Source organism: Etheostoma cragini, chromosome 1, assembly GCF_013103735.1.
Source record: "Etheostoma cragini isolate CJK2018 chromosome 1, CSU_Ecrag_1.0, whole genome shotgun sequence".
Taxonomy (NCBI): Eukaryota; Metazoa; Chordata; class Actinopteri; order Perciformes; family Percidae; genus Etheostoma; species Etheostoma cragini.
In genome coordinates this window covers 11,517,100-11,526,900 of record NC_048407.1, presented here as the reverse complement: position 1 = coordinate 11,526,900, position 9,801 = coordinate 11,517,100, and the positions used below count along the sequence as shown (strand labels likewise).

At 40.1% G+C, this 9,801-nt stretch overlaps 1 protein-coding gene and 1 long non-coding RNA gene across 2 annotated transcripts in view; both read left to right on the top strand.

The window, feature by feature from the left end:
* Nucleotides 1-9,801, top strand: part of LOC117950171 (E3 SUMO-protein ligase PIAS1-like) — a 58,632-nt gene that overhangs the window by 3,298 nt on the left and 45,533 nt on the right. The gene's annotated exons all lie outside the window — the stretch shown is intronic.
* On the top strand, nucleotides 15-8,319 carry LOC117950487. Its single transcript, XR_004657915.1, has 3 exons — nucleotides 15-161; nucleotides 3,810-3,815; nucleotides 8,308-8,319. It is a non-coding gene; the product is annotated as an uncharacterized LOC117950487 (long non-coding RNA).

The window sequence follows — 9,801 nt, the reverse complement described above, 5'->3', positions numbered from 1 at the left end:
CGCAGACAGCTGTAGTCTTGTTCCGGTGTTGATGTTCTGTGCGTTGTTGGACACATGAAGCCACTTTCCTGAAACCAGGACTGACACAAGTCCACAGCGGCCCGCGGCGTGTATGTCCGAGCCTGTCTCCAGCGCCTCCACCGGCAGGTTGTCAGCTGTGTGTCTGCCGGTAAACTCTCGGACGGCCGATTTCACTCACTGGTCCTCATCAATATAGTTACACCTAGCTGTCCTTAAGCAGAAAAAGGAGCTTTAAATGCAACTTGCTGGTTTAAAGTTAGAAATAACCAATTAATTCGCAATCAAGAAATTGATTTTTGTATCCTATTCACATTTTTATCATACAAAAAACAACTTTGTACAAAACTACAATGAAATCTGCAGTGTGCGTTGTTGAATCACAATAATAAAATTATCATTATCAAGGTAAAATGTGCAATTAATCGCGATTTTGATTGTAGGTCATATGGTGCAGCCCTATTTACAGCTTTATCCGACTACTGAAGGTACGGGAACAGGCTCTGACAAACTGGCCTGAGGACTTTGTTTAGTTGTGATTTACAGGTTGATGTGGCTCATGCTTAAAGTGTTATTACAGTCATTTACGAATTCCTGAGGACGAAATAGGCTAACTGGATGACAGTACTAAAGGTAGCAAACAAACTGACAGAGGCCTTACTGATTCAGAGATGCAATTTTAAAACGTGGGAAAACTGTGAGAGTCGAAAAATATCAATCACTAAACCTCGATTGATTTGGTGTAATGATTATTTTTGTCACTGTTCTTAAAATGTACTTGTATAAGTGAGGTCTACAAAAAGGAAGATGTTAGAAATGCTGGTTGGGATATTTCATCTTCGTGAGTCAGCAGCATCATCTCTGAAATGATCTTTTTCTTAGTTGTGTGGGGAAATGATCTCCAACCTGAGCTCGACATGACTCCCAGGAAAGAGTTATACTGGGCTTTGAACGTTAATTGTTAAATAGGGGAAGTTGCTAAACCTTGTCTGTTGAAACATTTCATTCAGACAAAATGCACAGAGATGAGACCCCTGAACAAGCCAACAAGGAATTACCACCTTTAGCAGAGAGTATCGTCTTTGATGGTCTTAAAAGACAACACCCTGAGACGGGGATCTTCAACGATTTTTAAGCCAAGGACCACTTAACTGAAACCCACCCCTTACTGCATATATTGTATAAAATGTTGCATATTAAACTGAGCCTACAGTAACATGTAGGGCAGCCTAAAGCCTTTATACTGTACCTTTTTTGCATAGAATACTAAGCTATTCAAATAATTGTTGGAACATTTTTATAAATCATGTTTTAATGTTAAACATACATGTGGCACTGCAAATCTTTAGGATTACCCGTATCTGTGGATCTTAGTGACTACCTCACCTAAAGGCCAGTTTGCTAATAATATGTTGGATTCAATGTTTAGGATATTTCAAATTTTTGGAAAAAAAACGTAACCTTAATTTGGAGGCCCAGCTGTATTGACTATGAAGGCCCCCTAGGGGTCACGGACCTCCTGTTGAAGATCCCTTCCCTAAGAGATCATAACAAGCATGTGAGCACATTGGGCATGGGTAGTTTTTTTTTGTCTCATTTGTCTTATTTTTTTCCAAAGTCTCAATCAAATGACCAAGAATTATCTCTGCAAACACTCATCGCTTCCCAATTTAACATGCGCAAGTTTTGGTCTATGTAAGCAGCCAGACGCTTGTTGTGTTGTTTGTTTACATTGAAAAGGCCCTGTAAAAGTGGAACCAACCATTGAATAAAAAATAAAAAGTTCCTATTATTTGAGAAATAAGCATTTGACCCATTTCAACTCCACCCCTCAAAGAATCTGAATCAAGAACCGGATTCGAAATGAAGAATTGGAATCAGAATCATTAAAATCCAAACGAGGCCCAACCCTGATTATACGAGGTTCCACCAGTACTACTGATGCAACAAAAGGGGATGGCAGACATGTTCATGTTGTAATCTTACAGCAACCATAAAGATCCATCTGTCTCTTTTAAGTGAATTTCCCAAAAAATAAATTAAATTAAAAACCAGCCCCAGGACATCAAGGCTTTTTACTGCTGTTTTACACCTGAGATAAGAATGTGTTATTTTAATGAGTGAATGTATCTGTGCGGTCCATATGCACCATGTGGTGTAGAGACTCTTGGTTCTAAGGCCGCAAACCCACAGCGGGGGCAGGAATCATCAGACCACCAGAAAGCTCTGGATGCAGACAATATTAATTAACAGGGTTGTTTGGATATAAACATAGCCTCTATTTGCTCTGCATACAGGGCTGCAACTAATTATTTGTAGTTGCTTTACTTTATTTATGTATGTACATTTTTTATTTCATTTTTTCTATAAACTGTCCAAGAATTGTGAAACCAACATCATGTTTTCAGTACAGACAATCATTTAAATGATTCATTTAAAGTAGACACAGATCGGCCCTACCTGCGTTGTTACGATTTCAGTCAAAATGACCTAATTTACACATGTTCCAAAAACATCTGTAACTTTGCAGTAGGGCTTCAGCTTTGCAGTACAAATGAGTGTTTGCATTATTAAGATGAATAATCTGAATCATTTGGTCTATAAAATGTCAGAAAATAGTTACTGATCAGTTTCTCAGAGCCCAAGGCGACATCTTTAAATTTCATGTTTTATCCGACAAACGGTGAAAAAAACAAAAAATATTGAGTTTACTAAAGAAAAGCAGCTGCAGATGTTCACAACTGAGAGCATACAGTAAGGAAATATTTGAGATTCACGCTTAAAAACAAAACAAAATGAGTGCTTTCCTTTCATCTACTGTAATATATTTTGGTTTGCAGTGCACTGGTGAACTTTTAGTTCATGGTTGCCTTAGGCTGTATATTATTATTATAGTTTATACTCTGAATTGATGCCTGCATCTGCGATGCCAGTCATCTTAAGCCAAACCGGCGCTTGTGAAAGCCTCTGATGTTGCCGGGCCCCCCGAGTGTGTTCTGTTGCATCGCGTTTTGTTTCACAGGACCCAATCTGCCTCAACTTCTTTGAACTGTCGTCTCTGTTCTCTGGCGCTGCAGCAGCGGCAACCTGGCAATACAAATAACTGTCTGTGCTCTGGCGGCTTATAGGTGGAGACAGTCTATTTGTAGAGCCTGTGGCTAGGTTAATCCCTAATGATACAGGCCCTCTTCTCTGCTCCTCTACATCCTTTCAACACCTGCCTATTGCGCTAGCTGTCATTACCATTATCACTGCAGTTCATTTTCAGGTTAAAGAGAATTAGACGTTGGAAGTCACCAGAATGAATGATAACCGTTCTCAGCTGTTGGTGTATTTAAAGCTTACATGCACTTGCAGATGTTTGTGTGTGTTTCAAGCTCGTACTTGGTGACTAGGAGTTTTTTCATTTCAGACACACAAGCACTGGAAATGTAAAAATCTTGCAGGTGTAGGCCTGTAACAATTATTTAATAATTGTGTAACCGCAATTTTTTGACATAAATGAAGTTTTCTTTTAAGTGAGATTGGTCACATTATTGTTTGGATTAGGCCAGCACGATTAATTGTTATAAATCGTGATATCGATTTACCCTTGTTAGCATTTTAGTTTTAATTTTGTAGTTGTTTTTTAGGTCTTCTGACTGACCAGCTGTTGTAATTGGCCTGATTTCTTTGCTTGTTTCTTTCCAGTGGCTAGAGGTGACAGAGGAGGTAACTGTTCATTTTCACATTCACAACATAACACAAACACATATGGACCTATCCTATTTCAAAAAATGTAAGTAAAAAAGGGTTTTGTGTGGCAGGGCACCTTTAAATTTGACATTGCGATCAAAGGTCAGATGTATTGTATGAAAGTCTAGTGTAAAACTTGCATAGCAACCTGTGCTTTAAAAAAAATGAATGTAGAAATTGTAACTCGAGCCGTGACCTTATCGAAAATGTAATTGAATCAAGGATTTGGAGGTATGACTGTTGATGGTAATTGTTGATTTTGTGTAGATGTGCCAAATTGTAATCATATTAGTGATTATTGGTCGGACCATTTTTTGTTTATTAAACAAAAAATACAATGTTATATGATATTAAAGAGGCGTGGTTAACTTCGTAGGCTGTACATCTGCGTATCTGGGACACATAACAGGGATATAACAAAAGATGTATCCTGGGATTCATTTCAACTTCTAAATGTTTGAAAAAGTAATAAATAAGTAAAGTATGTAATATATCACTAAAAGTGACAATTCAATTGTTAATCTCTTGTATTTCTTAGACACTACTTGTCCAGCAAATTTGGAACTGTTAGAGGCCTAGATAGGTGATGGATTTAAGATGTATGGCAGTGAAGAGCAGAATGTAGAGAAGCTCCCAATGTGAAACATGAAACAGACGTTGGATGCATCTGCTGCACAGATCTCGGAGGTGTTTAGCGTTGAACCATTTGTACAGAGTTTCTTGTCCTTTTCCTGGTTCCCAACATTTAGTGAAGGTTATCAAACAGGATAACAGACAAAGATACCAAACATGTGTCGACAGTTAAAAGCTTACATATATTCCTGTAAGCTCTTAATATTGTCGTTTTTTTTTTTCCCCTGTGAGAGCACATCTTGTCTGCAGCCATCGACTTAGGCTTCGACAAGATGGAGCTTTTTCTTAACTCCTGTGGTGATTTTGTTACAGTCCTGTTGCCGTGGAAACATGTCACATTTGAGACAGACATGGGTAGGTAGCAGTTTGGAGCTCAATTGTGTTTCCAACTGGAGAAAGAAAGACTGGCACGTTACTGGCCGGCCTCCTGGCAGATCTGTTTTGAGGCTTTTAAATGTTGGAATATCAAAGAAGTGTTGCTTTCAATCAAGAAGGAAAATTAATAATTCCTTGGGAAAAGTCTGTCGTCATAGAATATTTCTTTATCCTTCTGCAGGCTTTAGGAGTCTGGTGTGTTTCTTAGACCATCACCTTGAGGTTCATAAATCTGTCACTTTGGTCATTATTGACTCATAATTCTCTTGTGATTAGCAGCAATGTGGCATATGTTTTTGTGTGTGACATGCATCAAGATCTGCTGCAGCTTAGTTTTATGTGCTGTACCTTGGTGCTGGATGTTACACATTGTGTTGCCTAATAGCACCTACTCCATGGGTTACCCAAATAGAAACAATCATTTGAAATGGAAGTTGGGAGGCCTTTATACGTTGCACGTTTTAATTGATAATTGCTTTCACATACAGATTGAGCCTGTGTTATGTTGAGTTCCCCCCACCAAAAGAAAATCATGTACCACCTTTAGATGTTTGTTTTTTTTTCATATTTTTGAAGATGATTGAAAACTTGGACAGCGGCAGTTCTAGAGTTCAAGCGCTATGTGCATGTGCAGGTAACTAAGCAACAGTCTTGAACTTTTGACCTGCTGCCGCTGGCTGCTCTCCTGGCTCCACTGTGGTGTCAGGTTACAGCCTGTTTCTACATAGTCATTACTAAGGACATAACAACAACAAATTGTTTTTTTGTGGAAAAAATACATCTTGGAACATTGGATTGTATGAGTTTGACAATCGACTAGCGTTGCAGCAAATAAACAGGTATTGAGTAACGAAACTTTTATGCCTTTCCGTCACATCTACAGCAGATTCACTTAATCCCTCAGAAGGAATCACTGCACATGGGCAAGCACTATTAATGACATTTTGAACATGTTTAGACGCTAAAACACATTTAAAACTTGCCCTGTTAAAGCCTGTTGGGTGCTAACTAGCAGGAGGCTAACACGGTGTAGGCAGCATTGATTCTTTCATTTTTCTCTCTACTGACAGCACTCCCCAAACAACAGAGCTACGTGTTGAAATTGACCGGAATTCTCCTTTAAGTATTTCTGTCGTTGAAAGCCTTTCTTGTAAGGTGTCACACTGGCAAAGGCACTGCAAATAATTTGTTGTTTTGTTTGACATCCTGATTTGACTTTGTATTCATCGTAAAGAGCTTTGTTGAGCCGATTGAAGTGATCAGAAAAATTGGTGTTGTTTCCTTGTTTTGTGGGCACAACTTTACAACACTTCTGACAAAGTATAGCCAAAATAGTCCAAATAGACGATTTTGACTTTATTTTTGGTAAAAACAATCATTTTTTGTAGCGGAACCTCTTCATCGCTCATTTTTAGCTACAGGACTGCCAGAGAATATGAGCTGTGAGCAGCGGCACAACGAACCAATCACAGCGTGCATGTCACCCCAGCAGCAAACCATTAAAAAAATCCATGTAAAATGTGTGCTGCCGATGGTGCTACGCTTCTTCACTTCGCATGTTTCAAAGATATGACTATCGTGCATGCACACATCGCGATGTCAATGCTAAAACACAATGTTGTTCAGCCCTAGCGCAGGCATATCAGTGGCATCAAAATGAGGTAACAAAATCGGCTTTGCTGTTTGGTCCGGTAGATACCGGTTGTTAAGGCACTGATGCCTTATTAGCACCTGTTCTCTGTACCCAGTCCTACATACAGTAGTGTCTCATTCTGACTCAATGTCAGGAAATGAACACTGAGATATAGTCATCATTAGAGTGCCCATATTATGCTCATTTTCAGGTTCATAATTGTATTTTGAGGTTGTACCAGAATAGATTTACATAGTTTCAGTTTTTTTTTTTAAACACCATATATTTTTGTTGTACTGCACATTGCTGCAGATCTTGTTTTCACCCTGTATCTTAGGGTGTCTGTTTTAGCTACAGATTGAGACATCTCACTTGTTTTAGCTAGAAAGTGAGACATCTCACTTCTATACTATCTTTGTTGGGAGTCGCACATGCTCAGTAGCTAGGTAAGATCACATCAGCTAGATAACTCTTTCACCAACTTTGGTCGGTACAAGGCAGGATTAGCTGGGAGACTTCTTCTAAACAATGTGCCCTACCTGCAGAAAAGGGACATGGAAGTAGTTCTTTTGGAGATTATGGTGAACTACCTAGCATGCTAGCACTAGCATGCTACGATTAGCCACCTCGTCCTGGCTAGCTAGTAGAAAGCGGTGGAGATTTTGAACAGGTCACCCGGAGACTGAAGGCAGAGGACATTTAGAACCCGTATCTCACTCAAAACAGCATGGAGAGTTTTTTTTTCCAAGTTTGTATGTGTGTGGACCAGAGATAGAAAATAACACCCCAAATCCCAGAAAAAGTTTTTTTTATAATATGTGCACTTTAAATTGCCAAAACTGTAGTAAGTGATTAGCTGTACCGGGTAGTCTGAAATAGCTTGCTAGACAAACGTTAACTTTACTGCGTCTACGATACTGTACTCTTATCACAAAAGTTAAATACACTTGTCATACGATATTGAGGTGAATTTGAATTAATAGGCCTTTTATGCTGGATCGCAAGCAAACACGTGACTATTAAAAACAAGAGGAACTCTGTAGGACAAACGAGTCTTCATTTCAAAACGCTACGCATGTCGTTTACTAGTAACTCACCCTGCTGTTGAGTCCCTTTCGTCCATGGCTCCAACATGTTTTCGTTTCAGGTGCTCCCTCATTACTGTGGTGCTGTCCTGCCATGCCATTTCTATCTTACAAAGACTGCAGGTTTCTAATTTTTTAAAGAATTTTATTTGAAGTGCTGCCATACAACTAAAGATTTTGGTCAAGCAGTTTTCTCCTCTTTCAGTTTTCTCCTTTTTTGCCATGTTTCAAAGGTTTTTTTTCTTCAAGTGACTTAGCCAGATTAAGACCCAACGAATCGATAATGAACCAAACTAAACATACCTAATAGTGCCTGTAATAATACTAATGAATAGATTTTTCTGAGATGGTGGTTCTATTTTCTTAATTTTGACTAATCGATTAGTTCAGCGTGTGGCGTGAAAGTTGGCTGAAGAGCACAGTTAACAAGATGGTTGCAGGAGTATTAGTGTCATTTAGGTCAAGGTGATATTTCATCACTGATTAATGGTAAAAAGTACTTGCAACGCAGCACTAATGTGCAGTACAATGCCCAGCTTATCTGATGGTAATACTAGCAGTGTGTACCTGATACCATCAGTAAAATTCCATAATGCTAACGTTCGATAAAATACTAATATGCCGCATCACTGATCTAGGCTGCCTCCTTTGAAAGAATCCTAGGACTAGACCACAGTAACAGAATCAACTCAATGTTAAACTCTAACATTATAAAGGCATCTGTGCTCTTTACCTGAAACATGTTTGCTGCACAGCTGGCATCCTCAGGCTACTGTCTCTACAATTCCCCTACGTCTCGTCGTCTGCTGACCTCCCCCAACTTCGCAGGATTAAAAGGGAAGGAGAGTGCAACTCAATGAGTGTCTTCCTACTCTTCTTCATTTTCTCACTAGACCAGTGCAGTGGGACTTTTGGTGTCTAATGCCTTTTGTTTTTAGCCGTTTTAGCTTTTGATCCTTCCTTCTTTCTTTAGTGAGTCTGTGATAATCTAACAGGTGTTTTGCCCGTGCTTAATTGTTTGAACCATAATTCCATCATACTTCTTAGTCAGTTAGAGTTTTTCCTGCCAACTGTCTTTGTCCACATACATGGCAGCACATCTGTGTTGTTTGGTTGCTACCAGCAGCATGGTCCTGCACTGTTTTGGCATCAGATTAAAAACCTCCCTTATCATCAGATCTGTGTGATGTTCAGCATCGAATGGGGCATGCTTCACATTCACCATCTGCCTGTGGCAAGCTGGGACTAGACCTCTGTAGGCTCAGGTGTGATGGCACAGCATTTAACGGGCAAATGACTTCAGAAGAATTCATTCTGAAGTCTGTCCAGCCCGGTTGCATGCCCTGATTGTGCTTGGGGAAGGAAAGGCCCAATCCGTGTTTAAGTTCCAAACCCTGACTTTTGTTTGATCCACTATGCACACCATGATTGTGATGCCACAGAGGCAGGAGGGAGAGAAAACAACAGCGGAGGTATTTCAGAATTAAGCCTGAGTCAGAGTAGCTGGAAGGCTAAGAGGTGGGGGGATGGGAGGACAGAGGGGAGGAGGATGGGGAGGGAGTTGGCACTCCATACAGAGCCCTCTAGCTGAGAGTGCAAGCTTATATAATGGCCAGGTAGTGTGCAAGCTCCTCCCCCATCCGCCTACACAACCTCCGCACACTCACACACATCCTGCAGAACCTTTGTAGAAACTGTTTGGCACAACATTATTAGCCTCACCATCTTCCACTCTCCTGGGACTCAGAAATAACTGCATTACTGTTCACCTCCTTAAAACCAAGTAATGTGCAGCAGATTCTTTTATCCACGCTAGTAAAGGTGGAGCTCAAAGGAAAAAGGGTTTTGGTTGGTAGAGCCTGTACTTTGGTTTGGTTAGGTTAATAACCAGCATTGCCTCTAGGGGATACTAGCGAAGGTTCTAGACTTCTATTATACCCCATTCAGTCTGACACTGTGACACACGGGTTAAACGTGCATTGGCAGTTGATGTTAATAGATCATGGCTTCTTTTCTCCATCAGGGGTTGAACCGGCAGCCTTAGGTAAACAGTTTCTCCGTTGGGGATGGAAATTATATGTAATCATTTTGACGTTTAAGCATCATTTAACCAAATACTGAGGAGAGAGCAAGAGAAACAAAGTGTGCACATGTGACTTAGCACTTCTGTTTACACTTCATTGTTCACTGATTTTCCCATATGCATTCGTAGCCAGGTTACCTGTTTCTAATAGGGGTTTTTCCATGATCCCGGGTCGGTCATTTTTAGCAAACACCGGGACCAAACCAATTGCCGCTCTGCTGTGGTCCAGCTAGGTAGCC